This window comes from Vanacampus margaritifer, chromosome 17 (genome assembly GCF_051991255.1).
Source record: "Vanacampus margaritifer isolate UIUO_Vmar chromosome 17, RoL_Vmar_1.0, whole genome shotgun sequence".
NCBI lineage: Eukaryota > Metazoa > Chordata > Actinopteri > Syngnathiformes > Syngnathidae > Vanacampus > Vanacampus margaritifer.
In genome coordinates this window covers 7845488-7869702 of record NC_135448.1, presented here as the reverse complement: position 1 = coordinate 7869702, position 24215 = coordinate 7845488, and the positions used below count along the sequence as shown (strand labels likewise).

Sequence of the window (24215 nt, the reverse complement as noted above, 5' to 3'; positions counted from 1 at the left end):
CCCTTCAGGACCGCAGCCTCTATGAAAGCCCTTCTGCCTTATGGTTCCCTTGACTTCATCCGTCCCCACTCTGCTTTCCACTGTCTCCTCCCTCTTTTTCTTCCTTGCTTATTCTTGCCGCAAGGGAAGGTCAAATTAATTCTTTTTCATCATTTCCTGTCAGTAAGATTCCTTCCGCAGAGGCTTCAACTATGGCTCAATGCCTGAAAGATGTGAAAGTGAATATCTTTGACAAAGTGTTTTTTTTTCTACCTGTCCCCATTTAGATATACATGTGGTATATATCTTTAATAAAAACCGTGAACTGCTCCCCTGCTTAGATGTCATCGTTCACCATAACCTTAAAATAATGAGAGCCACTTCACCTTAAACCCTAAACAGGGGGATATGCAGTTAACTTTGTTTTTTGGCAATGTTCTTAATTAAAAAATCAGCTTCCTGTTCTGAAAGCACTTGTTGTTTTTACTAAGAAATGAAAAGAGTTAGATAATAGCGGTTGTCCTTCATTCTGTCAAAACATTCAAATTTTTGAGGAACAGGACAAGAAGGAAAAACAAGATGGAAAAACATAACAATGAAAGAAAATAAGGATTTGGCTTATTGACAAATTTATCGTAGAGTACATTTTACTATAAACAAAATCTATTTGGTTCCACTCTAAACAGAGTAAAATTTACACTTGGAAGAGATTAAAAAAAAAAGATTGAAAAAAAGTCCACTCAAGAATTGAGGAACATACGGAGCCCCTAAGATGACATGGTAAGGGGGGGAAAAAATTGTCTTTGTCTTCTCTTGCAAAGATTGCGTTCTCTGGCAATGATTGCGAGATAATGCAAAAGTTTAGTTGTTGGGGATGCGTGTTTTTTTTTTTTTGTGGGGGAGGGGGGGGGTTGATGTACATCGGTGTAACCAAAAGCGACGAGAATGCAGCGTCTACAGCAGTGGGAAAGCCTAATTGAATTTTATTTAGAAAAGGTACTGCCTTAGATATCTATGCTATGGTGCCGCCACCTCTCACCAGCTCATTCAAGTCTACAGTCTCCAAACTGACCCGGAAGTACATAAACGCGTAAAAAAAAATCCCAAAAAGGCGCCCACTCGCAAAAAACTTTGCATTATCTCGCATTTATTGCAAGGGAACCAAACGTTTTTGCTAGGGATCACAATATTTTTAAGAGAATGGAATTTTTTTGCAAGAGAACGCAAATTACTTTTTGTCTCCTACCATATCACCTTAGGGGCTCCGTAGGAACAAACCCACAACTTCAGGTTGGGAGACAGCCAATCTACTCACTGAGCCATGCAGCTCCTACTGTGTGTTAGTACAGTATATCGCTCGTCTCAGCTGGAATCTTCGAAACGAGACTTAGGTGGGTACTTTAACTTTTAACTTTGACTTTTAGGATACAGTGGTACCTTGGCTCACGAACTTAATTGGTTCCCACAGAGAGTATGTGAGCAGAAAAGTTCGTCTTCCAAACAAGTATTTCCCATAGGAAACCATTGAAATGAGAATAATCCGTTCCCAGGTCCCCATAAAACACAATTTTCTACTAAAAAAGCCTTAAAACTACACAAAATATACCTTATTTTATGTATAATAAATGTGCTATTGTATTGTAATTAAATAAATACACTGTACTGTATAATAAAGTATTTTTAGTTGCAAAACTTGCAACTTGCCTTTGTGATGGTACAGTAGTTGAAGGCTTGATGGAATGGAGTGGGAGGAGGAGGGAGGGAGAGAGTTACTGTTTGGAAGGAGAGTCCTCCGGTGTGGCTTCTCTTCTTTGCTTCTTAGCAGACTCTTTATCCGTGTTGCTGACTAAAAACCTCTTAATTGACACCTGTTGGTAGACTTAGTGTACTGGCACTGGGACGCTAAGTCACACAAACGCGCACCTCGTTCGTGTTTGTCGATGATCTCCTTCTTCTGCTCGACCGTAATTTTCTTAAATGTCTTCTTAGGCTTAACACTAGCCTTTTGTGGGGTCTTTTTCGGTCCCATGGTAGCAAAAGTACTCTCCAAAAGTACTCCAAAATGATCCAAAATGTCTACCGAACACAAACCACGTCCGCACTCAAACAAAGGGGGCGACGAACTGGGACGCCGTGAGCGTGCGTCAGCTTCTCGTGATTTCTCGTGTCGCGAGATTTGGTTCGTCCGCCGAAAACTAGTTCGTCAGCCGAGACAAAATGCTCGCGAATTTAATGTTCGTGAGGCGAAAAGTTCGTGAGCTGAAGCGTTCGTGAGCCGAGGTACCACTGTATAAGCAAACAGTAGGAGTGGTATAGCTCAGGTGGTAGAGTGGCAGTCTCCCAAGCTAAAGGTCGTGAGTTCGTTACTCAACCCTTGTGTACCCTTGTGTAACTTTTTTTTGTCAAATTTAGTCAAAATCTATCCTTGCAAAACTGACTTAGAACTCCTGAGGGAAAAATCTTTAATAGTTTTTTTAGACAAGGCATGTGTAAAATAATTTTAGCTATGGATGCATGAATATAACCAACGCCACCCTTAATTCCAACATTGACTCTCTGATGAACTTGCAGATCTGTTAATGAAGCTGAAGCAAATAACACAACTTGAAGTGTACAGGATGAAAAGACAGAAACATTATGAGGGCATCATTCAAACATCAAGAAGGATCACTAGTGGAGCAGCGAAGCATAGCTTTGGCATATTGTGCAAGTGCATATGCACTCACCATCATGTCAGCCCACCTCCAGCCAATTTATGTTGATGTATCGTTGTGACAGATTTGCTAACGTCGTGAGATGTTCGTTTCTCTGCCTGCATGTTGGCTGCCACATGCCCAAAGTTCTGTGACTACAGCCTTGGCCCTTGGCCCCTGGTGTGTATATGCTACGTACCCGTCAATAATTGCTATTCACAATCATCTTGTCGACTTAATGAAGATGATTAATCGTTGGGGTCGGGCATCGAGAATCAAGTGGAATCTAGAATAACATTACAATTAACCCGGAATGTTTCAGATTGTTAAAGGTCTCATAGTAGAAAAATGCACTTTAGTGGGGTTTTCTATCAATAATATGTATCACCCACCTGTCTACAATCCAACCAGGTATGAAAAAAAGTCAGTCCGCGACTTCTTTAGCTTTCTTCTCCTTTCTAAAATGTGTGCTACAAATGGGCAGATTAAACTTCCGTGACTTGCTAACGTCAATAAAACAAGGAGGTGCACTCAACCCCACCCCCTCGGATTAGTGGATTCGCCACTAGTAAAGGTTTGTCACACCCACAGAAAATTCGAGAAGCTGTCTGCTTTGATATTCCTCCTCGCAAATGCTCCGTGGAGAACAATGGGGAAACAACGATCGGGAAGAGGGGTTGCTTTCTTTCTGGCTCCACAGTACACAAATGACCATCAGTGCTTTTCCACTTCCATCGTTTGAATCTTTGAGTAGACAGTGGATTAATATTATTTTTGAAGGACGTTTACCGACAGCATTTCTCGAACAACCGTTTTGTTAATGAAAGCTGGTGTGTGGCATGACTGCAAACATGAAAGATGTAAGTTTAACATTTTATTTTGATTTAGCCTTCCTTCCTATCCTTTCAATTAGAGATGTGCCATATCATACCTTCTACTTTTCTTTTCTGGAGAGCTCAGTATTGTTCATTCGGTAATTTTACCGATTTGACATGTCATCATTATTGCTCTCCTTTTTTTTTGTATATATTTTTTATATATATATATATATTTTTTTTTTGTTAGTGGGTGAGTATTTTTGTGGGTGAGAATGTGTATGTGTGTGTGTGTATTCATTAGTTCACTTAAAACCTATTAAAAAATCCAATACCGTTCACCTAAACCGAACACTTCCAGACAGAGTCGTGAGGCCGTCAGGAGACCCGAGGAAGGACCAAAGAAAAAAAAAATATATATATATTTATCATACCTTCTACCATATTGCTGGTGTATTTTCAGTGCCTAAAGTGGGAGTACATTTGTCGTGTGGAGGTTATTTGGTTACAAGAGGTCAGATATGATAAAGCAGACAGTGGTTGGATAATACTTAAGCGGTCGCGAATTGTTTCACTAAGATACAATCCGCGGTGGTTATTTTGCCGTGACTGGCAACTCGCCACTTTGTGATGCTAACCGGCTGCTAAGTGGCCTCGCAACAACATACTTGGAAGAACAATTCAAGTATGATAAACACCTCTGGATACACGGACTACAGTGATTGTGTGTCCTGTCTTCGATCTTCTTCGGCTCTGAACCCTCAGCCTGCTACCACACCAGTAAAATGCACCTAATGTGAACATTGAGCTAATAAGTTCAACTGGAACTAAAACAGCGGGTCAACGCACATTTGCAAATGGACAGCTAATATTTAGCTTATAGCATTTTCATAGCAATGCAGTATTTAGCTTACATATTTTTTCTTTCTGTCAAAAACAACACAAGGTTAGGCCATCAATGGGTGTTAGCATGTAGCATGCTTTAAGTACCTGCTGCATTATCATATTGTGTTTTCTTGGAGGTTCTAAAAAATGGTAAATGGTAGTTCATTCATATAGCACTTTTTCACTTTACAAGGGCCTCAAAGTGCTTCACATTCGACTACTTATGCATCTACTGATGACGCAGTATAAGTAGCAACTGGGGTTCAGCATCTTGCTCAAGGATATTGGATTTGACGTGGTCACAGTGGCATGGGTTGTGAGATGACTACTTTACCACTGAGCTTTTCCGCCCCGACTGATGAGCAATGCCGCCGCCCCTAATAAAGCTCTATTGTGTGAAATATAAAAATTCAAAGGTTTGCTATTATACTGGTTAAATAGACCTTTGAGACACTGAAAAATCATTAACACTGAAAAAAATATACAATTAAAAAATAAGTTTAAATGATTTGATCTTAAATAAAATAATAGCTAGCTAGCTCCGTCAATTAAACCAAGCAAACTTTTTCTTTTTTTTCTTCTTCTTCTTTTTTTTCTTGTTTTTTTTTAAAATAATCTTAACTTATTCACTCCCAGACATTTTCACTGAAGCACCCCCCCACCCCCTTCGCTCCCGGCTGTTTTACTGGATTTTGACTGATTTTGCAGGGCCCACAGAATATTGTGTTCTATTGCTATATATTTGGGACCTACCAAAAGAAAGGTTAGAATATCTTCATTAAAAGAAAAAAAAGTATATTTGTATCTGTTTCCGTTTTGCAGCAATTAACATTAGAATGTAGCTAAATTTCATCATTATTCACAAACCTGTTGAAAAGAATGGGGACAAAAACTTTTTGCAACATGGCCCTGGTTGATCTTTTATACTCTGCTGCCATCTGCTGGCGTTTTTTATTTTATTTATTTTTTTATAACTACCATTGCTTTAAGTGACTTATTCAGGTCAGAGATTGCATCAAAGCCTTCTGTATGCTCTAGCTTAAAAAAAAACATTAAAAAGAAATGATGGAACCGGAAGGAATCAAATCAAGGAACCAAAATGATCCAAATTCAAACAATGCCCAAACCTAATATTATCTATAGAAAATCAAATTAGTTTAGTAACAGGAGAAAGTCATTAAAGTAATGTTCTACAATAGATTTAAATCTCAGCGCTTCTTCCCATATTCCAAAAACATGTGGCCTGCGTTTAGCTGGCAACCAGTCCAGGGTTTATCCCCGTTTTGCATTGTCTTGCCCGAAGTGGAGGACGGAAGGATGAAAGGATGTTTAACATTCTCTGTGCGGATCTGTATCTGTGCCATGTCCACATAATACTTTCCGGGGTACCTTAGTGTAATGTACTCCAGTTGAAAATGCTCTGAGTGGTTACAGAAGAAGTTGATGACTACAGTTTCATGGTAATGAAGCCATGTTCATTCAGTTATCATGTAATGCGATCGCATTAAAAAGTCCTTGTATCAGTTGCCTGGCACCATTGTCTGGTTCCACTCAGTCTGATGCCGTCTCTCGCTTCCCTGACCACCACCGGACATCCAGGAGCCCAGACGGCATGGAAAGAGCCGACTTCTGAGCGCACGCCCTCAGCTTCCGAGCACTTGCTCATGATCTTACAAACCTGGATCAATAGGCCTAAGCACACTTACTGTACTAGTCATCACATAAAATGGCATGTGCAATGGCTTCAGAATTCCTGTCTTTACTTTATTGAATAGAGAGTAGAGGAAAATTGCACCATAGGAGATTGTGCTCGGTTGGTTGTCTTGGCAACTCATGTGCTTGTGAGGGGGTATACCAGTCAGGAAAAGCGTTACCACAGCAAAGACAACAATGTGAGAAGATGCTTATGTGGATCATTTTTAGGATCTATAATTTACGTAGATTCACTTTGCAGAGAAACACATCTAAGCAAGGCTACAAAAAAACATTTCTTTTGCACCCAAGAGAACAGCTTTCTATGATTCAGGCATATCATAATGACAGGACTTTTCTTAGAGCTGGTAGAGCATGGAGGTCACTCTGGCTGAGCTCCAAGGATTCTATATGGAGATGGGAGAAAGTTTCAGAAGGTTGCTCATGAGAATGCATCATAGCATTTCATAACATTTAGTCTGTGTAATAGATAAGAGGTTCCCTAATTACGATGGAAAATTGAAGGCTTTAATTTTATTCTCACAGATCAGTCAAATACAATGGAGGACCAAAACTGCCAACATTTAAAGTAAATAAATGACTAAATAAATAGATACATGAAGAAAAATGAAGAAGAAAAAAAACGGATATGAAAAATATAATTTAAAAATCAAATACAAAAACTATATATAAATGGAAATTAAAAACAACAAAATATATATATGCCTAAATAAATAATAAAAATACAAATACAATGAAAAATGAGGTTAAAAAAATAAATATAAAAATAAATGTCGAAATAAATACAAAAATAAATAGAATAAGAATAAGATGGCGAGACTTCCTTGTTCGCCGACCTGCTCACTCGACTATTGAAAGGCAGTTTTCAACAGCGGAGCCCAACCCAAGACACGCTTAGGACTGCCCCCTCATTTGAATAACATAGCAACCTGACAGTGTCTGCAGCATGAAATAAATGCATGTGAAAGCGGAGCTTTTTTATTTATTGATTGATATTTAATTCTATTTATATATTTATTTTTGTATTTATTTTTTTATTTAAGAATATATATATATATATATATAGTTTTTTTTTATTCCCATTCATACTTATTTTTTGTATTTAATTTTTGAATTATATTTTAAATATATATTTATTCATTTACTTAATAATTTAGTAATTTATTTATTTTTTAATTTTGGCAGTTTTGGCCCTCCATAAAATACTAGTCAGGGAATGCCTGGTTAATCAAGTACACATGGCTGGCTGACTTGGACTGAAGCATGAGTGTTGGGCTTAAACAGAAGATTCGCTCTTATTCCCGTCCCCGCAAAGAATGTTGTATCATCAAACACAAAGGACATTGAGTACTCTGCAAAAACAGCCAAGATTAGCTTCTTTGAAAGCTGAGTTGTGCAACGACAGGGTACATAAAAAGGATATGATGTATTTTATGCCTGTTTGGGATTGGGCGTGTGTTGATGATTTATGGCAGCATACTTAGCAAAAGCACAGCAGTGCACCTGATCATCCATTATTATTTTAACATCTTTCACTTTAAGGGCAGACATGATTGATGGGGAACTTTTAATGCCTTTGGCTTGAAACTGGCTTACAGTGTTTAAGAAGAGAATATACTAGTACTGTAAGACAACTGAAAGCATATTTCACCACCTTATTCAATTCACTGAGATGAATGGATGGTGGCAATTTTATGCAATGTCGTTTGTTTTCTATACTTCTATCGACTCTTTTTCTATTGAATTACAAAAGACAAAAACATTCTTCACAGTACTTAGCCAATCATCAGTGCATGTTACGAAGCAAATCCCAAATAATTCAACACAACTGTCCAGCATTATTGTCATTCATTTCAAATGTGCTCGTCCCTTGTGGAGAATAACCTCCACTGTGCGGTTTGAGACAAACAAACATGAGATAAACAAATGAGACAAATAGGAATTGAGGCTGTTATCTAATGTTCAGTGGTGTAGTGAGGTGGCGAGACATTAACTTTGTTTACACATCTGTTGGCCTCTCAACAAAGCAATACATATCTAATCAGCTTTTATCAGATAGCCCTTGCTTGTTGCTGGCTTTGGTCCATTTTGAAAAAGTGATTCCTATCTCGGGAAAACATGAGGTTATGATTTGTACGTAACATGTAAATGTTTTTGGGTTTTTTTTTTTTCGTTGGAAAGGGCGCTATTGCATAAGGATTACAATAGAAGGACGACACAAAACTGCTGAACAGCAAACCGACATTAAGTACAAGAACTCATTTTGTGCTCTTTTTTTTTTCAAAAATAAAATCATATAAATGTTTTTTTTGCTGAAGTATTATGTTTGTCTTGCATATCATTTCAAATCTGCAATAATTTATGAGGCTTACACACATAGTATAGAGCAGTATAAGCACCTCTAAGCCATGTATGCCTTCTAGTTGTGAATGGTGATATTACAAATTAAAACCCATTAAAAAAAACATTGACCCATGCATACTCGCGGTTGGATTTTTGTAAAAAAAAATAATAATAAAAATAAAATATTATATATATATATTAATTTTTTTTTTTTTTTACATGTATTTTTATTTTTTGTTGTGTTTGTTTTTTTTTCCCCCAGGATTTATTTTTCCCTATTTACCTATTTTCTTGGAAATCATGTATCAAATGTTTATGGGCAATACTGGAATATTTTTGTGGGTTTGTAAAAAAAATAAAAATAAAAATGTATTTATTTATTTATTGAAAATTAATCAAGGGAGCACTCAAAGGGCGGTTGGGCCGCCAGTTCCTCATCCCTGTCCTAAACCTCTAAGCCTCTGATCTTGTGCATCACATTGGTTTCGGATTCCAGGTTATTCATTTCACCTGTTGTAATGTCGAATGTTTTTAATAGTCCATATGCAGTAATTTATTCAAAGATTTGTGATATGCCCCGTGAAAACATCCCCACTCGTGGTCTGCTCTACTACCTCAGGGTTATATTTTTGAACGCAATTAATTGAAATGTGATTTGCCTTAGTATCAACAACACACAATGAGGTGTATTGTGTGTAATTATTTTCTGTGCAACAATACTTTTTCTCATCACATTCGCCCAAGAGGAGTTTGCTTGTTCACATTTTAAAATGTAACTTTTATATAAGTCACAATTCTACATTTGCATACACTGTAGTACATTTAGTGATTTTAAGAGAGCGATCTTGCAAAATCCGAACTGTGGGAACTTGAGGGAGTTCCAATATTGGCATTCCACTGTGGTTTGCTGTTGTATGAAGTGTTTTGAAGTATTTATTTTGTTTATAATATGCTGTTGAACTGCTTTTTATTGTTCAACTAATTATTTTCTTTTCTTTCCTCCAAGCTGCACATTTCGTCTTACAACACTTGATTAAACTCTGCTCTGGCTTGTTTTTACACCATGTGTGTGGGCCCGACAGTTGCACGAATTGCGTAATGTCATTACAAAGCAACCCAATGTAACCCACAAATGAAATCAACAAAGAAAGCGATAGTAGAAAAAGAGCAACGATGGAGTACATCCAGCATTTTTCGTTCTTTCTTCTTGTCATGTGGCCGTTTATTACAAGAGGATGACAACACTTTGTTCTTTTTTTCCTCTTGTTGCATGCAGTTTTTACTACTGTCTTTTTGTGTCTGTAATATGCTAATGTTGTTTCTGTTAAATCGCCAGAGGAGCATTTTCCTCTCCTGTATTCCTGTGTCTGTATCTGTATGTCGTCCATGTTCTGCGTTTGAAACCGGGCAGCGATCCTTTGCCCCCACCAGTGGCTGCGCTCCAGGGACATGCCTCGCGTCATTCTATCTTTTGATTATCCTCCAGTCTGACCCTAGGATGGCCTGGCCCTGCAACTATGCCAGCAGCCACCGACCGCCGGTACAGTTAATGAGGGACGACTCGCGTTTGCTACCACGGGATAAATCCTTTATATAGAGTTTTACTCCGTTATGCACTCCTGTAAATTAGAAAACAGAAAATAATGAAGTTCCAAAACTAATGCAACGATGTTCCTGTTCTGCTTTTGCTGGGAAGCATGCCAATGCTAAATGGCAGTGTGAATTAATGAAAGTGTGTATCGGTGTGGCAGTAGAAGGTGTGCCATCACTCATGGGGAAATTGGTTTACTGCAGTTTCACTTGCGGAATTACTCTTCATAAATCTGTCTTGACATTAACAGTAAAGATCACTCTGAAGGGAAGAATGCCAAACTGGTCGTTCAGGACATTTATGTTAATGAGGAGACATTCACGTTATTAAGTGTACAATATTAAAATCTACTGAGATCATATCTAAGAGAAATTAGGACTTCAGGTATTTATTTAAGAGCATATTTTTCAATCAACCGTTACAATATAGACCTAATTTGAATGTTTTTAACCAAACATCACAATAATGATGATAGTTTTTAGGGATGCACCAAATTTTTGGCCACCGAAAGAATATTGCAGAAATAGGATGTTGTGGTGTCGCAAGCAAAAAAATTGCTGCAAGCAAGCATCTGTCTGAATTAAACACCAAACGCAGGGGGTGAGTGTTCCGCCTTGCTACTCGCTGGCGTTTCACCGTTGATAGCTTGTACCGATCGCGGCAACTGAGAAGCAGAGGGGCATCGCTTGGTAAACTACTGCACAGCATTTCAGTGGGTCAAAAAAAGAAAGCGCTGCCGAGTACGTGAGCCACTTGGCTAATACTAGCACTATTGCTACAGTTGTAAAAGAAGTAAACACCACTATCTCCCAGTGACTACAAACTTGTATAGGACGCCGTGTGTGACTTTGCAGTCCGTTCCCGAAGCCGATTGGCTGCCACAAGGCGATGTGCGAAGAAATTTATTGATTTATTTTGAAATGTTGGTGAATATGAAATGTGCAGATTTTTTGTTTTGTTTTTTGTTTTCTCACACTATTGTTGATTCGGTAATCTTACTATTTCAACATATCATCATTGCTCTCGCTCTCACCCGCCCAGCCACCCGTACCCCCCCCCCCCCCCCAACAGGGAGTTATTACACGGCAAAAAAGTGGAGAATAAAAATCCAAATAACATTTCAGCATCACAATCTCCTGTATTTAGAATAGAAGTTAGAAGTGAGTCTGGCTTTTGCAGAAAGCATAATTGTTACTGTCAAAGTGCATTCTGCATTCTACCTCACTGCATTGCAATCTATGGATGCGCTTGGAAGTTAGTGTGAAGAATATGAAAAAAACCTACAACTGTTAGCATGCTGAAAATAATATCTGTTAGAATGCATACTCACAATGTATATTTAGCTGCGCCCTATTTGTGGACATCCCAGCCTCCTCTCATTTGCTCATTGCCATTTACACAAGAGCTCTTTTGCAGTCGATACAGTTTACAGTTTGCATATTAACCGCAGAGTCACTGTCGGGGTTTCCAACCTGGACAGAAGAAAGTAAACATTTTGTGACCGCTGAATGTACACAAATGGTAATTATGGCGGTGGAAAAGAATTTAGTGGATAAGGAGTGTATTTTGAATTTGAATCCCTCTTTCATTCCTCATATTTCAATGTTAGTTCAATTCATTGTTATTTGTCTCACTACCGGTAATACAAACAAAATACATTTGCAACAATAATGTATAACACCGACTCTTGTACTTAATTGAGTCTTTCCACATTTTGCCACCTGATTCTCCTGTCATCTTTGGGGCTACAGCTTTTGGTGTTGAATTATAGCATGTCAGTGTGGTTAAGTGATGTCAGTGAAACCAAAAGGGGTACAGAATATTCTATTAACAAATGACGCAACTATTCTGCCATGGCAGTCATTTACTACCCTGGCACGTCAACACCACGGTACACTGCACACTCAGGTCGGATGACACCGAATCCACCCACCAGCTATTTATAAGCGACATACTAGTCTTCATTATGCACCCTTCATATCATCAGTCAGATAAGGTTGGAACTCTCCTTCTTGTATCTAATTACCCCCTCTGGGCCAGAAAAAAACATTTGTTAGTCTTTTATTTTATTGGCCAATTACTGCAAGGAGTTGGAGGAAGTTCACCTTTTCAGTGCCTTTGACTTTGATGAGCATGGAGCAGATTGCCATTTAACCTGGTCCCTTGCCACTGTGTGATCTTTTGTGAGTTTGTTTATGCTTAGTTGTCACTTTCCCTTTTTTTGCTATGTTGTAATTAAATTGTACGGAGCACTGTTGTACGGTTTTATAGTGAACACTTTTTATTAGAAAGATGTGCCAATATCTCAAGAAGAAACTTCAAAATTATTGACAGGTCCCTCTGTCTCAAAGCACAAATGTTGTGGACACAAAAAATTATTTTAAAATAACACGTAGAGATTTATTTTCTTCTACCTTTTTTAAAAAAAAAAAAAACTTTTTTGTTGTTGTATTTTTCCAGACTTAGTTTTTAATACATTTTTAGACTTTTCTGCCCTTCTGTCAAATTTCTGACATTTTTGGCCATAATGTGGACATTTTATGGGCATTTTCAAGATGTGTTCTTTTGTTTTTGTGGTTCTATGGCAAATTTTTGATCATTTTCTTTCCTGCCTTTTCTTAAATATAATTTGTCTGACTTTTTGGGCAATTTTTGACACTTTAAGGTAATTTCTTATTTTGTTTTTGAACATTTTATATTTATAATGTTTTCTTTTCTGCCTTTTTTTTTATTAAATTCTCTGACTTTTTTGGCAATTTCATGGACATTTTATTGTCACTTTTTAGAATTTTTTTAGGTAGTTTTAAAAACTTTTTTTAAACAACCTTTCGTCTTTTTTTCCTGACAACTTATATTTATATAATATTTAATTTTTACATTTTTTTTCTGAATCATTGATTTATTTAAATAATACTTTAATCTAAAAAAAAAATAAAAGTCAATCTGGATAATATCTTCTGCAAATTTTCTTCAGAGATCCACAGGGTGACCAAAGAGCCACATGTGGCTCTAGAGCCACAGGTTGCAGACCCCTGAGCTATTAGAACTACATTTTCCATGATACTTAGACACGGAAGCGGGAAGTTGTTGTAGTTCCGGTATGACGAAAACATAGGCGCCTGTTTATGATTAGATGTAGTTAGATTAGTCGTATGACTCGCTATGACAATTGCGTGATTGACATACACATGGCACAACCAATTGACTTTGCTGACTGGACTTCAAAAAAATGTATTCCCATTTTTTTTCTTTGATTGTCAGTGCATTCAATGTAGTGAGCCGCCGTAGTGTCAAAAGCAAAAATAACAGGTACAATTCTCAAAAATGGACCGGGCACAGCCAACCATGAATTAATTTATGAGAATACTTAAATTGAATGACACTCAGATCTGACAGACAGCGGCCTTGCAATCCACTGTGTTTTACAATAGTGTTGCTATTCTGGGCCACTTCAAACAGACCAGCTGAATCCCATCTTGTCACTGACTTAATTTTCCCTCTTGTGTGTTGTCATCCTATGGGGGAGGGAGAGGGGTCTCGAACAGATGATGGAAAAGCGCAGCCGGTGTGATTAAGCAATTGGACCGAGGAGCTGATTATGATTCTCTCAGTCATAATTTGCCAGGTTATTAAAAGGTGAGGTTTATACAAAGGTTTATTGTTATTCAAAATGAAAATCTGCAGTGTCATTCTTAATGCTTATCTAATGACTGGAGTGGGATAGGATATTATCATTGACCGGCTTTACACTGCCAAGTCGATCTGCTAAAGAGTAGCAGCTAATGATGGTCCCTCTTGAGGAGGATGTGTTAACATTAATGTCCGAATGTGTGTCGGTTGAATAGATTTGAGAATATTCATCTTCTTGATACTTTCAGTTCATATCTGAGACATGTTAGATATTATTAACATTTAAATTCTTTATTTTCATATATTAACCATCGTTATACATTATTAACATCTTAATTCTTTATATTAACCATGTTGAAAGGTTTTATAGACGTGTAAAGCAAGTAGTGTTGAACTCAGTATAATTTGACCTTAAGCTGGGACATATTATTTGGTCTAGAAGTTCCTTCTCTGTGGGAAAACACATTTGGTCCTTGAGAACAGAATCTGTTTCGAACACGCACACCTGTCTCTGTTTTCGCCATCGCTCATGGAAAAGTACCCAGAGAGTATGTTTTGTCTACAAATGAAAGAGGCGGTCGGTCGACTATAAGAAGCCATTTTACACGCGGAAGAGACACATTCGGCGCTCTGAATTCCACCTGTTAAGTGATGAATTGGAGTCTGTTACAATGTCCAGAGATCTCTGTTAGATTAAAATCATTTTTGCAAAGGTGTTTTTTCTTACATTAAATCTGTCTTCAAGTTTTGGAACATGCAAAGAGGACAAATATTTTATTCCTCTTTCAGACAGTGAAGGATTTTAAAGATAATCTTTGCACAACATATTTCACCTTCTGCAATAGAAAATGCGATGACTCATCAAGCTCCTTCCCACACATCCAATTTCTTCCTTCCTTTTTTTTTTCTCTCTCCTGTACTTATGAACTTTGCCTCTCAATCTTGTTTCCTAAAATGGCCCCTGTGTCTAAAACCAGGTTGCTTGAACTGAAACGGATGAATTTAGACCCCGCCGTCCACTTTCCAGCCAAGTGTACACGGGCAGACAGGCAGAAGGGAATACAGTACTGAAATAGTAATCGAGGCAGCGAGAGGGGGAAGAGAGAGTCGCTGCAGTGATGACATTATCATCTCTAAATGCAACTCTCTGCTTTGTATCCCAAACACAATTTAAATATTTTATACAATGAAAAAGCTTTATGTTGTTACTTTGTTGGCTTAGGGTCTGTGTCATTTTACATCAGGCATGTTATTGAATCGCTAAGGGGTCCTAAAACAGGGAAGTGTTGAATATGTTGGCCGTGGTAGTGGCAAAATGTAATTTAGCATGACGGAAGAGTTGTTCGAATAATGTTTACGGACTGCGGCTAGGACGTTTACCGTAGGTCCTAAAATAATGCCTGTGATTTAATAATGGCGGAAGCCCGGTTAAAATAACCTTGACAATTACAGTTTGCTTCGGCTTGAAATATTGACGATGATTGAAGGGTGTCCCGACCGTAGACGATTGCCGAATGACGGATTCTCAAAATTCTTTGACGCGCCCACCGCCCACCTGTGGTAAATATATAGAAAAGAAAAGAAAACATTATAAATATAAAATGTTCAAAACATTTTATATTTATAATGTTTTCTTTTCTGCCTTTTTTTTAAATTCAATTCTCTGACTTTTTTGGCAATTTCATGGACATTTTATGGTAATTTTCTGCTTTTCCTCTTCCTTTTTGGACATTTTATTGTCACTTTTTAGACATTTTGGGGTAATTTTTAAAACTTTTTTTAAACAACCTTTCGTCTTTTTTTCCTGACAACTTATATTTATATAATATTTAATTATTATTATTTTTCTAAATCATTGATTTAGAATACTTTATCAAAAAAAAAATAATAAAAGTCAATATGGATAATATCTTCTGCAAATTTTCTTTCTTCAGAGATCCACAGGGTGCCCAAAGAGCCACATGTGGCTCTAGAGCCGCAGGTTGCAGACCCCTGAGCTATTAGAACTACATTTTCCTTGATGCTTAGACCCGGAAGAAGAAAGTTGTTGTAGTTCCGTTATGACGAAAACATGATGTAATTTAATAATGGCGGAAGCCCGGTTAAAATAACCTTGACAATTACAGTTTGCTTCAGCTTGAAATATTGACGATGATTGAAGGGTGTCCCAACCGTAGACGATTGCCGAATGACGGATTCTCAAAATTCTTTGGCGCGCCCACCTGTGGTAAATATATAGCTCATGCAACGTGACTGAGCTGTTTTTCGTCTTTAGATATTGCGTCTGAACGACATGCGTAACCATGACAATGAGAAAATAGCTTTCATGCTCATGTAAACATCTGTCAAATGCCAGAAACCCCAAAAAAATTCATTGTTTCTGATGATGGCGACCATTTTAGGTCAACCAGTTGGATTGTTTTTTTTAGCTTCAAGGTTCCACTTCCAATCTGCCTCCATAGAGGTGTTAGATATACTGCACGTATTTTCTTGCTTTTCAATAAATCCATCTGTTGTGTTAAACTGGGAGATGAGATTTGTCGTCTTGCCACAGCCCAAAAGGTGTGTCAGTGAGAACAAGTCAGTGTGACGAGCCTTGAGAAGACAGAACGACTTTCAGAGAGTTTTTTGTGCTCTTCCAGACTCTGGGGAAATCTAACCTAGCAATATCCAAACAAAGAGGCTGTGGTCCTGCCACCATAGCCCCACACAATTACAATTCTGTGGGACAAAGATATTGAGCCGAGTTCCCCTGCTATTTCTGGTGTGCCCAGTCTGAGTCAAAATTTTATGTATAAGCACCAAAATTATATTAACTCTGACTTATTGAAAAGATCCACGCTGAGAGCCTCCCATGAATTCAGAACAAGACGTGTATAGGTGATTTACAAAGTGGTTGGCTCGTTAATTTTTTAAAAGATGATCTTTTCTTTCATCTGATCTCTTAAAAGGTTGATTCATGGCTGTAAATTAGGAAGAGGAAAGAAGGGAATCGGAAACTCCCTTTCCTCACTGAGTTATGATCTATTTCCAATGAAATCCTTTCTATTTCCAGTGCCACCCAAACATCAATTCAGTGTTCACCGCATCATTATTACTACCCTGCCAACATTTTTTGCTGAACTGATTTTTTTTTTAATTAGGTGAATTGTGTCTAAAAAGTTCCCACCAACTCCTGTCCATCCATCTTCCGCAACACTTGCCATTCAATCGCAGAGCACAACCGTCCATACACCCATTCACAAAGTCAACGAGTGCGTAGCAACTGAACTCGCGCTTGACGATAGAGAAGTCAGACGTATGAACCAGAACCATCACCAGTGGTTGATAATAATGTTGACCTGCTTTAGTAATGTAGTGCAAGGTCCTGGAACTGACAAAAGAATAATACAATTGAAGACCCCTGTTGGCAGAGTGTTTGTTTGTTAGTCCTTCAGGCAGTATTCATTGACTTCAAGCATAGTACTATAAGGCAGTACTTTAAGCCAGAAGACCAGGGACAAACAGTGATAAGGAATTTATAAAGAATTTATAAAGAATCATACAACCAAGCCCAAAAGGTATTGTTACAAATCATGTAAACATTGCTATGAAATTAGAGCTACACTGTAAACCGTAATCTTGTAATCTCATCTGCTGTAAATCGACAACTGGAATACACTAACGTTGAGCGGAAGCAAGGTTCACAGGGAAATGACACAGAGGGCCTGATTTACTGAAAAATTGCGAGAACTGGGACAAACTTGATTGCTCACGCTAAAAGATGTGGATGCTGATCTGCTAACCGGTGCAAACGACAAACAAACGAACGAAAGGCAATTTAGTGCCCTCTAATCAGCATCTTAATTTTAGTAGATTGCACACATGACCACCAACCACACGTATTTTAGTGACCATTCTATGAAATGTTAAACATTACCTAACCAAAGTAGAACTTTGTGTTAGTAATTTATTTGCGACCTGCTGCACTGCATGCCTTCGTTAATATTCCCAGTTCATTGAATTAATAATAAGTAAATGGAATGTTCAATTGTGAAACTAATATATGATTGATGCAAAGATTCCTTATATTGTACATTTGTAATCAATTATTTAAAAAAGTACAAGGCACTGTTTCCTCTGGATATAGTTTTTCTAACCCTTATGTTGCATTTTATTAACTCATTCACTCAGCCATTTTTACTGAAGCATCCCCCTTTGCTCCCGGCTGTTTTACTGGATTTTGACTGATTTTGCAAGGCACACATAATATTCTGTTCTATTGCTATAAAAACATGGAACATACCAAAAGAAAGATTAGAGTCTCTTCTTTCATCAGGAAAAAAGTATATTTGTATCTGTTCCCATTTTGCAGGAATTAGCATTAGAATATAGCTAAGTTTCATCATTATTCACAAAACACTGGCAAAAAGAACTTATTGCAACATGGCCCTGGCTGATCTCTTATACTCTGCTGCCAACTGCTGCCAATTGCTGGCCGTTTTTTTGTAAGAACTACCATTGCTTTAAGCCACCTCTTCATGTCAGAAGTTGCATCAAAGTCCTCTGTACGCTCTTGCATGAAAAACATAAAATAACATAAATACATTTTTGGTAGTGAAGGACAAAGTATTGAAAAACGTATTTACACGTTTTGGCGTTTGAATGAGTTAATTCCTTTGTCGTTTTTGTAGATTATACTAGTCACAATGAAGTGTTTCTGTTGTGGTATTTAGTACAGAGCCACTGTGGTTTTCTTATTTATCTTACATATAATATATTTTATGAAGACACTATTTTCAGGAAACCTTTCCAGCCCATCAAATGTAATGAAAAATATTTCTCCAAATGTGCTAAAGAAATATCATACTTTTTGAAACCGCGGTATACCTTGAAACCGATAACTCTCCCGTGTCTAATATTCAGCACCGATTTGTAATTATCCCTGGAGAACCCAAGAACCCTTTTCTTCTTTGGAAAATTATGAATTATACATTAAATGACTGCTATAAGTTCACTGAACACCAAAATGTGTTTTTTTTTTATTTTAACCCTTTTTTTTTAACTAGCTCAGAGTTGCTAGTTTATCAAAATATATATATATAACATACTCCTAGGCATTCTGCAACATGATATGAAATAGATTAACAAAAAAAACACAATTTTACCATCTGATGGTTTGCTGAGAAGATGGTTTTGTTTGGATTGATTTCCAACTCAACAAAACAGCATGTTGCCAGCCATCTTGTCACCACCACTCTGGCTCATGTAAGTGCAATATTCATCCACTAGATGGCCCCATGCAGGGGTCAGAAGTGGCACTCTGGACTTTTGAAGTTAAATTTGTAAAAAAAAAAAAAAAAAAAAAAGGTCTTTGTTATTTGAGTAGTAGAATTTATAGGGGCCAAATTTGACCCCATGGGTTCTCCAGGGTTAAGAAGATAATACTTTTTGTCAGATTTGTAACCACATTTGGAAGAGGCCTGATTCCAATCTGAGGATGAAGGGTCTTCTTTTTACGTCCACTTCCATCCTCCCTTCTCTGCCTTCCAAACCCACCCTTCTGCCCTCATAGCTCCATCAGAAACCATCCCAAATGAACAGGCCCTTTCTATATAGCGCACACAGTACTTTTTCCTCTGGTCTCTAAGGAACTCAGTCAGCGTGTGTGTAAGTGAAGCTCTTGTTAACACCCATTACCCTTTGCAACTGTAAGGGAGGATTAGCAGAATACAAAGAGCCTCACTCACACTCCGTCTTCAACACTACACCAGTCTCATTTGGAGATGCTGATGATGAAGGTGCTGGAAAACAGGACTGCGGGCAAGGCAGGTGTTGGCTGCATGCTAAGCAGTGTCCTGCTGTTGCTTGTTAATGGTGGGAAGCCCGAGCGGAAGGTTAGAAAGGAACTTGTCAGCATCTTGGTACCTTGTGACCTTGGCATGTCCGAATTCAGGTCGTAGTGTGGCACGAGGCAAATGGATGCCAATTGAGGAGTGATAGGTTGATAGGCCTGTTTTTAGGTTGACTTAAGAGGGATACAAAAGTTAGCAGCATATGAATATGTTTGTCGTTCTCCAGCAATATAAAAATGATAGACGCTGCTGAAGCTAATTGAATTCAATATACAGTATTTATACAGTATATATATGTACAGAATGATACAAGTAGAGGTACAAGGTAGAATTTTCATACAAGGTAGAAACTCATACCAACTTTATTATTGTAATATTAGAGTTTTGTTGGAAGTTTTATGCATAGTTATATGCAGTATTATAAACACATTTTCCTTAGTTGTGTTATATAGTGATAGTTTTTTTTTTCACTAATTGCTGCTTTGTGTGTCTTAAATTGAACCTTGCGGATAATTCTTTTATCAGTTTAATTTTATTTTAATTGACTAATGGACTACACTATGCTGCACTTAAAAAAGCTGTTAACATAACAATTACTTTATAAAATTATTAATAATAATAATAATTAAATAATTTTCTTAAATCCTAAGTTTTCAAATTATGATATATATATTTTTCAAATGAATTTCAATAATATCCAGAACTGTTGAATGTAAGAAAGATTTTGGACGCACTGAAAACTTAAGAGGAAAGATGCTTAAAGTTTTGTGATTGGCTGACAACCTGCCCAAAGTCAGCTGGGATGGGCTCAAGCTCACCTATGGTCTTAATAAGGTAAAGCACTATAGAAAATTACAGTAATGCCTTCATCTCTCAAAAGGTTACATGCAAAAAATAAATAAATAATACTTCTATGAATACACAGTGAATTCTAAAATTCCCACAAAAACCTAAACAATTTGACATCAGCAGTTGTTTTCCCCCATTTGCAACCTGACAAATATTAATCAGGTGGTGAAAAATTATTTGGAAATTAAAAAAAAAAATGTTTTAATTAGATAACAACTACAAAAATGAGTAGTTCTTTAAAGATTTAGACAATCGACCCCAAAATTTATTTTTTTTATTGTTTCTTTTTTGGCCATCCTTCTTTCTTTTTTCTTGCTTGTAATAAACACGGGTTCACCGTGTACGTTTACGAGCATAATATTCCAACTTTATTCCTGTACTATTCTGGCTTGTTATTATTATTATTATTATTGTTATTATTATTATTATTATTATTATTATTACAGTGTGTCCCTTATATTGTACTCCTTTTGTGTAGTATGAAGTCTTCCCTTCATCCTGAAGTAAAAATATAATAAATTGCCGTCGTTGAACATGCACTACACTGAAATTGTAAAGCAGCAGGTCTATAGCAATCATTTATTGATACTGGCTCCGTTTTATTTCATTATCCATAATGTGTAAGAAATCACTTTGCTATGCCTCCACAGTTAACAGACTTAAATAGTGATTAGTGCATAGCCTACAGCCTTAACCCAGTTTAAACAAGCAATTTAGCGAAACACTAACTATTCATTTGCTGTCCGCACTTGACTTTCCGTTTACTTCTACCCTCCTTAACATCAGACTTCTGCTTTTTGTTTTTTTTTGTCCTATGCTAATACATCTCCCTGTCTTTAATTTTCATCATTCTTATTCCAGTGAGCCGCCTTCTTGTTGACCACCATCTACTTTCTCTCACTTTCACACTTTTCAATAGGACAGGCTTTGTGCGTGCCACTGTGGGATTGCGTTCTGGCATATTCCATTGTGTGCTCAGGACTGACTGAACATTCTCATATAAGTTTGAATGTGTGTGGATCCTGTCATTCATTCTCCAGGCCAGAGGCTGTATGTGAGGGCGAGATGCTGCAGATAACAGTGTCGTAGGACCCTCTGTACTTTGCCGGCATGTGTTTCAGTTGAGTTTCAATTAAGGGGAAGTGGCCCCTGGGAGAAAAAGCGGTGGCCATGCACTGTGCTGCAGGCGCACTCTATTCCCTGAGACTGATCGAATGGGTTCATACCATACAACACTACTGACAGCGCTCGGCCTGATGGAAAATTGGGAATGCGTTTTCACATGTACACACAGAGAAAAAACTTTCTTGGATCCATTTCAAATCTGCGGTTTGCATATTTGGAAAACTGCTCACCTGCTGGGCGTCTTCGGGAAGACATAACACGCTTCACTACACGCAGTCCATATTATTTCCAAGTTGAATGTGTGCATACATTTGATGAAGTTATTCATCATATAGCGCAGGGGTCTGCAACTTGCGGCGCCCTGTGGATCTGTAAAAAAATATACATACATACATATACATATATATATATTTGATATTTCAGATAAAATATTTTATATTAAATGATTTAATGATTGAGATTTTTAAAATGAATAATTAAATGTTACAAAAATGTCCGAATCCACATTTTTAAGTTGTCGGAAAAAGAGAGACAAAAGGTAGATGAAAATCCAAAAAGTGACCATAAAATGTCCAAAAAGGAAGACGAAGAACAGAAAATTACCATAAAATGTCCATGAAATTGCCAAAAATGGCAGAGAATTGGATTTTTTTTTTTTTAAAGGCAGAAAATAAAAAGTTCAATTAGCTACCATAAAATGTCCAAAAACAAAAGAAGGGCAGAAAATTACCATACAATGTCTTGAGAATTGTAAAAAATAAATAAAATAAAAGTCACTAAGTTAAAAAAAAATTGACAGAAAAGAAAACGTTCAAAAAAGTAACGATAAAAGTCCAATGTCCAAAACAAAAGAAATCCCGAAAACCACCATAAAATGTTCACAAAATTGCAAAAAAATAAAGTAAAATAATAATCTGAAAATGTATTTAAGAAAAAATTAAGGAAACCATCAAAAAGTAAAAAAAATAATTAATAAATAAAACATCCAAAAACAATAAAAGAAGAAATCCTGAAAATTACTAAAGAATGTCCACAAAATTGCCAATAATGTCAGAAAAATGACAGAGAAATGTCAAAAAAAGTAGCCATAAAATGTCAAAAAAAAAAAATGTTTTAAAAGGAAGAAGAGAGGCAGGCAATTACCATATGTCCATAAAACTGCCAAAAATCGGAAAAGTGTAAAAATGAAAAGTGACATCAGGTCTCCACCTCCTGACTAAAAATTTTATTCTCATGTATTGGAGCTTATGACCCGTTGCGTGAGTCCATTTTTCTCCAAAAATCAAAAAATGTTTAAATGTTTAAAGCCTTGCGCACAGACATAAGTAGAGTAAGTCTCTAAGGGCTGCAAATTTGATGTCCTGCTTATGTGTAGGTCTGATGTAAAAGTTAATCAGCATTTTCTCTGGAAAATGGAAGTGGAATATCCCAATCTGCTCCTGGCCACACCTCAGCTCGTTAGCCAACCACCCACAACCGGAGCACCCAGGTGAGGCTCGTTATCCAGTCAACTTACAAGCAGCCTTTCTCGACGTCAGCTTTCCTACATCGTCTTTGTGCCATGCCAAACTTCCCAGTGGTCATTTCTGAATTGCAGTTTTGACCTTGTTTCTTCCTGACCTTCCCTCATTACCACTGCCCTTGTAATAAACCGTCCTTCTGTTTCCTACTTTTCCTGTTACAATAGAATAGTGGCTTAAGTCTCCAATGGTGTCAAGAAATCAGTTGTCTGCCAGACTTTCCCAGATTCGATTCCAAATCGGGTATCTAGTTCCAACCTTCCACAACTTCCCTTATCCTCTCTGTCTTGTTTTTTTGTCCTCTGGATCTGTCTGCCTAGGGCGTGAGAAACCGCGGTTCGAGACCGGCTTGTGCCAAACTTCCCCAAAATCCTAAAAAGACTGTTACCAGTTGTGCTAGTACCTCGGGGTACCTATCTTTTGGATTTTGCTACTCCCTGTGAGGGATTTCAGGCATAAACAACCATCTGTCATTGTGCGCATATTAATTGGCATTACTTTCAGAAAACCCAACTGTTACTTTTTGAGGTCATTGTTTTCCTCTTGTCACTAAAGCCTCCTGACTCGCACTGATTAGATTTAAATTCCACTCTTCCTCCTACACCTTCCCTTTTCTTTGCTCTTACCATGACTAAAAAATTACTATGCTGGTTTTAAGCACATTCCTGGAATTTGGAGAATAACGTAGGCGAGCCAGGCTCGTCATGGCAACAACAGAGACGCTTTTCTGCTTATTACTTGACTGTATCCATTCCGTGTAATTTTGAAACTTGAATTGCTTTGAGTGGCCACGTTTCAGCAATAGGAGAAAAATATGCCGTCTAATGGAGACATCATAATCTACGCATCATTTGCTGTTTTCTCATTTGAAAAGTAGGCTAAATAAAGTTGTAGTGAAGTGACAAATAGCAGCATGGTGCTTGTGGCAACTGCAACAAACACCTTCATTAGGTAGGCCGCCTGTTGTGACTTCCAGGTGATGAGTAGCTGAAGATACTCAAGTGAGACAGGTTTGACTTGCACTTTGCAAGATGTCTGCTTATGCTTTTCATACAGCAAATGTTTTTCACTCTTTTTACATGGGGCAATATAGTTAAAATTCGAGTCAAGTCAGCTCTTCTGGCGTATGATGAACGGTGCTAATTTCTTTAATTCTCCTGCAAGCACAGCTGCTTTTTGATGATGTAAACACCTTAGTTTATCGCGGCTGCTTTCAAATTGCTTGAAGTGGCTGCTTC

The 24215-nt window shown here is 37.4% G+C and overlaps 1 protein-coding gene and 1 long non-coding RNA gene across 4 annotated transcripts in view; one reads left to right on the top strand and one right to left on the bottom strand.

The window, feature by feature from the left end:
* Positions 1 to 24215, top strand: part of samd12 (sterile alpha motif domain containing 12) — a 106444-nt gene that overhangs the window by 55247 nt on the left and 26982 nt on the right. The gene's annotated exons all lie outside the window — the stretch shown is intronic.
* LOC144036844 (uncharacterized) lies at positions 11378 to 22827 on the bottom strand. Its single transcript, XR_013288738.1, has 3 exons — positions 22601 to 22827; positions 21688 to 21826; positions 11378 to 11491 (listed from the first exon to the last, which is right to left on the bottom strand). It is a non-coding gene; the product is annotated as an uncharacterized LOC144036844 (long non-coding RNA).